This window comes from Dermacentor silvarum, chromosome 5 (assembly GCF_013339745.2).
Source record: "Dermacentor silvarum isolate Dsil-2018 chromosome 5, BIME_Dsil_1.4, whole genome shotgun sequence".
Lineage (NCBI taxonomy): Eukaryota > Metazoa > Arthropoda > Arachnida > Ixodida > Ixodidae > Dermacentor > Dermacentor silvarum.
In genome coordinates this window covers 5,118,568-5,126,361 of record NC_051158.1, presented here as the reverse complement: position 1 = coordinate 5,126,361, position 7,794 = coordinate 5,118,568, and the positions used below count along the sequence as shown (strand labels likewise).

The 7,794-nt window shown below is 49.7% G+C and overlaps 1 protein-coding gene and 1 pseudogene across 6 annotated transcripts in view; one reads left to right on the top strand and one right to left on the bottom strand.

Moving 5' to 3' along the window:
- Nucleotides 1-1,565, bottom strand: part of LOC125945502 (uncharacterized) — a 1,678-nt pseudogene extending 113 nt beyond the window's left edge.
- Nucleotides 1-7,794, top strand: part of LOC119452830 (brain-specific angiogenesis inhibitor 1-associated protein 2) — a 261,090-nt gene that overhangs the window by 106,458 nt on the left and 146,838 nt on the right. The window lies entirely within an intron of this gene.

Sequence of the window (7,794 nt, the reverse complement as noted above, 5' to 3'; positions counted from 1 at the left end):
TCGAGAAAGATTAATACGTATGGTATACCCCCTCCGCCCCCCAGGTTCGCGATACATATCTAACGATCTAACTCCTGTAAACCCAGTCTGATCGAGTGCTATAAATGCCCTATTAGTCGGCAAAATCAACGTCGGTTCGCAGCTTGGCAGTAAATAAAACTCTTACTTTATTCCCGTGAATAGTGGTATTTCTTTTACTGCGAAATCTAATACGTCAGTTTTGCTCACTAAAGTTCAAATAAGTAAATAAATAATCGTTTACACAATTCTTCCACATGAGACTCGAATACCGGTGAGGGTAAACCGGCAGCGGCACAGTCCAACGAAACGCCAAGATGGAAGTGGGCTGGGCGACGCCGGCACCAGTGTTGGAAAGTGGATGCGGCATAGTCCGCCGACACAATAAATCATGCTGGGCGGCGCTGGAACCCACCGCGAAGGCCATGGGCGCGTTGTTCTCGGCCTCTTCGCCGGGATGCGAGTGCACAATTTCCGGCTTGGTCAGGCCGAACAGGTGACCGCAGTACTTGGCTTGGTCTATGTAGCCTTGGAAGTACACTTCTCGCATCTTGACGAACGCCGTGCCCGTCAGCAAGCTGTCGCTGCTCGCCTGGTGTTGTGGCCCGACTCGTTCAACCTGCAGCTGCTCGGCCAGTCCTTGCAAACCTCCTCTCAGGTTTCTGCAGTCCTTCATGAAGCACTTGAGGTCGTAGATGGCCGGGAAGTGTATTGCCAGGAGCTCGAACAACTCGACTTCGCACGCAGGCAGGTTGCTACCCTTCAGCAGCTTCAGCATGTAAGCAAAGTCGTAGCAGCTGTGAAAAGCGAGCCACGTGATCTCGTCGGATAGGACCATCCCCGACGTCGTTATAAGCTGGGCGAATTCGTGCAGGGTCGACGCCTTCGTTGTTGTGCTTGCCGAATCGTATCCCCGAGTGCATCGGCAGGTCGATTGAGTCCTGCGCGTAGGTGTCTTCTGAGGGACTGAACTTGAAATTAAATTGCCAGGTGGAGCAGCTCGACCTGGTGGAGCAGGTGACGAACGGCGGTGAACGCCGTGGTGTTGCCTGTCGCGGTAGCGACAGAAGCCGGGGCGAAGCCCGACCACTGCAGGATCCGCCACGTAGCCCAGCCTCCGAGGACATCGTTGTAAGCCACGGCAGGTCGATTGAGTCCTGCGCGTAGGTGTCTTCTGAGGGACTGAACTTGAAATTAAATTGCCAGGTGGAGCAGCTCGACCAGGTGGAGCAGGTGACGAACAGCGGTGAAGGCCGTGGTGTTGCCTGTCGCGGTAGCGACAGAAGCCGGGGCGAAGCCCGACCACGGCAGGATCCGCCACGTAGCCCAGCCTCCGAGGACATCGCTGTAAGCCACGGCAGGTCGATTGAGTCCTGCGCGTAGGTGTCTTCTGAGGGACTGAACTTGAAATTAAATTGCCAGGTGGAGCAGCTCGACCAGGTGGAGCAGGTGACGAACAGCGGTGAAGGCCGTGGTGTTGCCTGTCGCGGTAGCGACAGAAGCCGGGGCGAAGCCCGACCACGGCAGGATCCGCCACGTAGCCCAGCCTCCGAGGACATCGTTGTAAGCCACGGCAGGTCGATTGAGTCCTGCGCGTAGGTGTCTTCTGAGGACTGAACTTGAAATTAAATTGCCAGGTGGAGCAGCTCGACCAGGTGGAGCAGGTGACGAACAGCGGTGAAGGCCGTGGTGTTGCCTGTCGCGGTAGCGACAGAAGCCGGGGCGAAGCCCGACCACGGCAGGATCCGCCACGTAGCCCAGCCTCCGAGGACATCGCTGTAAGCCACGGCAGGTCGATTGAGTCCTGCGCGTAGGTGTCTTCTGAGGGACTGAACTTGAAATTAAATTGCCAGGTGGAGCAGCTCGACCAGGTGGAGCAGGTGACGAACAGCGGTGAAGGCCGTGGTGTTGCCTGTCGCGGTAGCGACAGAAGCCGGGGCGAAGCCCGACCACGGCAGGATCCGCCACGTAGCCCAGCCTCCGAGGACATCGCTGTAAGCCACGGCAGGTCGATTGAGTCCTGCGCGTAGGTGTCTTCTGAGGAACTGAACTTGAAATTAAATTGCTAGGTGGAGCAGCTCGACCAGGTGGAGCAGGTGACGAACGGCGGTGAACGCCGTGGTGTTGCCTGTCGCGGCAGCGACAGAAGCCGGGGCGAAGCCCGACCACGGCAGGATCCGCCATGTATCCCAGTCTCCGAGGACGTCGCTGTAAGCCCGGGCGAAGCACGGTTCAGTAGGGACAGGACCGGCGACGTCGGGACGTGGCCGCCGCTCAAGCCTCAGTGCCCGGCGAGAGAAGCCCGTGCTGCGCCGCCCGCTTAGTTAGTCGGCCCCGTCGCTCGAGCCGATCTCGCGGCACCCGCGCACCAGTCACGCGCACACTCGCGCTTTTCGGCCCCGCACGCCGACACCAGCACCACGGCAACTGGATAAAAAAAAAAGAAAAATGCGTCAGGAACGCGCTTGGAACGCCGTCGCACGTGCAAGCCGACACGTTCCATCAGCGATGACTAGCGCCGTTCGGCCCAGCCAAGCGGCCGACAATGCAACTATGGCCGTGACGTCACGTTCGCTCCCATTGCAGCGCGCCCGACGCGGCAGGCCGCACCTTTTTTTTTTTTTTTAATTCAGTGGGCGTGCCAGCACTGATTCCGACGCCCGCGCACTTCAAATGTCGTCCTGCTACGTCACATGATTGCTTTTCAAGTCGGTTCTAATTACCGACTGGTATGTTAAGAACGAAAAAAAAAACCTTTTGTTTAAACACCTCGGTTAGGTTGTGAAGATATCTTCGTTTAAGTGAAGAAAGTAAACGTCTACTTACGATTCCTGTCGTGTAAAAGCCGCTTTCATTGACATCAACGCGGACATGAAGGTGTAACACCGAGGGGTAGGTCGGCATGTTGATGATGCATATATGGATAGTTCTTGATTTATATAAATGACTTGACAGACCTGATTCGTGGTGGTGTCTGTATCGACTGTTCACGGATGACTGCGTTGTTTTAAGGAAATCAGTAATCCAAATGATCATGCGATATTACAAGAACACCTACAGGCAATTAGAGACTGGTGTATTTGATGGGACATGGAATAAATACAGAAAAAACGTGTATTTTTGCGTGTTACGAGAAAGAAAACACCTAGCACGTTTACATATTGAATTAACTAGTGTGACATATAGGAAGTAGATAAATGCAAGTATCTCGGTATCACTTTAAATAACAAACTTACCAGGTCATCACATATATCGGCTATTTGTACTTCTGCGCTACGAAAATTATGGTTTCTCAAAAGGAAACTTATGACTGCACCTCCTAACGTTAAGCTATACTAGCATATAGTACTTGCGTTAGGGCTACGCTCGAATATGCTTCCATTGTATGGGACCCCCCTAACAAAAATGACATTCAAGAGCTAAAACGTGTGCAAAGAAAAGCAGTGCGCTTCATATTCAATAAGTACAAAATGACTGACTCACCCTCCTTACTAATGCAGCAACTCCCATCCTTACAATCCCGCGGAAAACTCAACAGGCTGGTTTTTTCGTCATAACTGTCTTGCAAGAAATACAAAAGTAAATATATATATACCTATGTGCGTGCGTCCCCACGGAACTAGGAAAACTAGACACGCCCATAGCAAGATACTTGCCCCAATTTTCGCAAGGACGAATTCATATATATACAGCTTTTTTTTTTCTAAAACAGTGTCGGACTGGAATGCTCTACACTGTTTCTCATTCAAATTATATATATATATATATATATATATATATATATATATATATATATATATACCTTCTGGGACTCATTATGCCAAGGCATGAAATGTTTTGTCACGGGCAGTTGGAGCAAAACATGCAGGGTACCTACATTTTACGTGATTGACAGGTGAATCGACAAAGGGCTATGACTGCTTAACGCCGCGTAAATGCTCATCGCCGCATCACTTGCTACCCGATGTAACCTTCGCTGTTGCTTTTGGTGTATGCGTGTAGCCTATCTAAATATTTCCTCGATGCTTGCAAAAGTCGCAAAGCTTTAATAATGCCAATAACGAGTTCCAGTGACAGCGTAATTCTTTTAAACAAATGTTGCTGTTGTCGCAAAGGGTGTGTGTCCAATGTTTTATATTGGTAATATTGGCAAGTAATCAAAAAGTTTGCTCTAAGCTGAAGTGGCGAAGTTTATACTGGCTGAAGCGCTGACCTGGCGGGCATGCGTATAGACAGCGTGCCCTCTGTAAACTAATTTGCAGTTTACAAAGACTGACCCTGACAGGCTTCCGGTTTTCACCACAGAATAATTGAGTAGTCAAGAAAGCTAGATTGGCGAACCGAAGTTCTGCGGCAAAGCGGAGTCCCGCAGATTTTCAACAATTTTTATGTGCAGGTGATCGAAAATTGAAGGGTATCCGATTGATTGATCGATTGCTTGATTGATTCAAACAGTAAAGAAAGATACAAAGAACGCGCAATGCAATGAATTTGTTCAGAGTTGAAAGTCCCATTTCGTCCCCATTTCGTCTACGTCGCAGTCGATATTACTATGACATTCAGCGCATACGTTTGGCTGTAGGAAACTCGGGACTGATAAATTAGCTTTCATGTACTGGACTTCCTTATCTCTCGCCGTGGAATTTTAACGTGCGGCGTTTTCGCATTACGCTCCCATCGGAACGCGGCCACCGTTGCCCGGAACGGAACCCACAAAACTCTTAGGTTCCAACATGGGCCCGAAAGGCTACGCGTAACGGAAGAAAATAGAAATCGAGGGCTAGCAGGCGCGCCACACGACAACGACAGCTAGCACGCCACACGACAAGCCTGCCGTTGTCGTGTGGCGCGCCTGCTATAGCCCCCGTCTTCATTTTCTTCCGTTACGTGTAGCCTTTCGCCTGCCGCGCCGTCTGCAGGAAGAAACAACATACAAGCAAGAGCGGCCGCCGGGAGGTGCACTCCAGATTTCCGCAGGGCAACTTTTCCGCGCCGCGCAATCGACACCCGTTCGGCGAGTTTCGTCAGCGAAAGACAGGCGCGCATGCTTCTCCACCAAGCGCATTTCCTGCCCGAGCAATACAGTACCCCGCACTCGTGTATATATGCGGGTGTACGTGTTTCACGGCGCGACGCGCACTTTCTCGTACGCCAGCCGAGGGGAAACCGGAAACTGCGAGCTTCGAGTGGCACGGTGCGAGTGTGGGTGCATGAGCAGAGCAAAAAGGGCGGGAAAAAGAGATAAAAGTGACGCGTTTCGGGTGCAGAGAGAGCCGCGAGGTGTCGCCGATGTACCCAACAATGGCTGCGCTCCGGGACGAGAGGCGGCAGACGACCCGCCGAGGAAAGGCTCTCGCGTTTCCCCTCCATCTGACGGCGGTTGTGGCGGCTCTTAATTAGATTGGCTGCGGCTGAGCGAGACCTGGCTTCTCTGGCGTGCCCGGATAAATCTGTGCAGCTGTGTTAAGCCTATAAGGAGATGGTGTGTAACGGCTAAGCCGAGCGACTGTGGGGTCAGGCAAGTTGCTGCGCCGCTTAAAAGCGTATGCGCCCGCATTTGTCGTCTGCCCTTGTTTTCTGGTCGTCTGGAAGATGTAGCAGACGACAAAGAGTGAAAAAAAAGTGTGTGACGTACAGTGAAAGTTCCTCGCGTAAAGACCCAGTCCGCGCGTGGCTGCAAGCTAACATTTCGGGATAAGGTCAGGGCGACTCATTCAACAGATGCTACTCAAAAATTCGGTCGTGTGGAATCTCGACAATCTACGATTCATTATGTTATTGCGTATAGTGAGCACACGAACCATAATTTCACGCTTTCTTCTCGGCAACCCAGAGAATGTAAGCTCGAGGATCAAGGCTTTTACTCCATTACCGTCGCGGTGCCCTCTATCATTTGTCTGATTTATGCAGCAGCTTGTGCAATAGGGGCAGATGCGTAGCTAGTCTTTCGGCCTCGTGAGATTTCAAGCTTTTACAGCGAAGCTTTTAAGGGCTAGGTTCCAGGAGATCGCGTCCGTAGACCGACCGGCGTGTACAATCTCGACTCCATGTGCGTGGAAGTCTGGCTCCATGTGCGTGTCGGTTTCGCGCTAGTTTTGCCTTAGCACAGGTGTCAAAACGGATGATGGATGGCACATTGTCATACCCCTCGCCACCGCCGATGCCTCTTTCACGAGTGTCACAATACTCGGTGGCGGCACGTCCCACCAATTGTTGTGCCCGTTTGTCTCATGACGTAGAGATCGCGCTATCGCTGTTATCAGCAGTTGCCCTTTGGACTCGCTATGTGACGGACGCGCGTTTAACTACATCTTCCGGGATCCTGACTAGGGCGTGCAGTGTGCCGCGGCTATGAACGCTGTGGCTCATACGATGACGATGGGACTGACTTGGCGCAGCAAACGCAACACTTGGCCATCGCGCCGGGCGAAAACAAGACGCCGGTGTCCTTGATCATAGACGAACATGCCGAAGACGCTCAATATAGTCAATAATGATAATATATAAATTCACTATATAGCAATATTCACTATAGCAGACCCACCATAGTTACAGCTTCGCTGGCGTCGATATACACCGTAGTGGAAGGGCTCTACTACTTATTCCACTAACGCAATTAGAAGGTGTACGTTCACTGACTGTCTGTAGGAATTGCCGTGTCATCAATTTCGTTCACGTCAGTTAACTGCTAATTAGTGCCTTGCACACCTATGAGCCCCAATAAAATTTACTGGTTTCGTCGTGATCCAAAGGTTGTGCAATTACCTATTTTGTTTTGTTTTTATTCACTCTTGTTTTGAGTTTCTCTTTCTTCTTCTTTCACAATGCCCTATATTTCGGGTTCTATCCAGCATTGCTGGCGTGCAAGTCGGCACTGAGCAGATTCAAGCCGGTGTTAAAACTGCGAGACTATAAGATGCACTGGAAACGTAGTGCACTACCAGAGTCCTTCACTACCTTGGTACACCTAATTGCTGCGTTATCTAAGGCATTCATTATTGATCGATCTGCGTTTGTTCTCCTACCCCCCCCCCCTTTTTTTTTCTTTGTCCTTTATCAAGGAGCTAACATAAATATTTGATGTCTACGTTCGCTTCAAATACCTAGAGATACCAACTGTCGCATTTTACTAAGTTTAAGTATACTTAGTAAATGCGACAGTTGGTAAAATACAGTACTGTACTTTCTACAGTCCATCACCTTTTTAACTGTTTCCTTGACTTAGCGGAAAACAATAACTACTCAGGTCCACATTATCATGAGTTTACCTTTCTTAAAGCGGTTTGCTGTACTTAATATGCTACACTTAACTGCCGTAAGCTTCATGTATCTTTGCTAAAAAGCGGAAACTCATTTTCCCTACGATTTCAGTATTGTGAGTCTACTGTATTCTGTACGAACTAAGCGTCTCTGCACGTTCCCTCAAATTATCCGTAGACACGAATTACCCGGTTTTGCGTTAACGGAAAGCTTCTAGATTTTTAATGCCTAGATATTCTTTTTTTTGCTTTCAACTGTTTAAATTATCCGAAAAGACAAATTACCCTGTTTCCGATTTCCTGCTTACGTCATGCTTTCTAAGAAACCACAGTGTACTTTTTACTGTCTAACGTGTTTTTAATGTTTCCTTGAAATACCTGGAAATACTAATTACCTGGTCCGCAATTTTTGATAGTTTAATTTTACGTCCTGTACTGCACTTAGCCAACTGTACTTAACTGACTTAACGTCTACGTACGTTTGTTATTTTTCGATTTTTTATTCGCCCGGAAACTC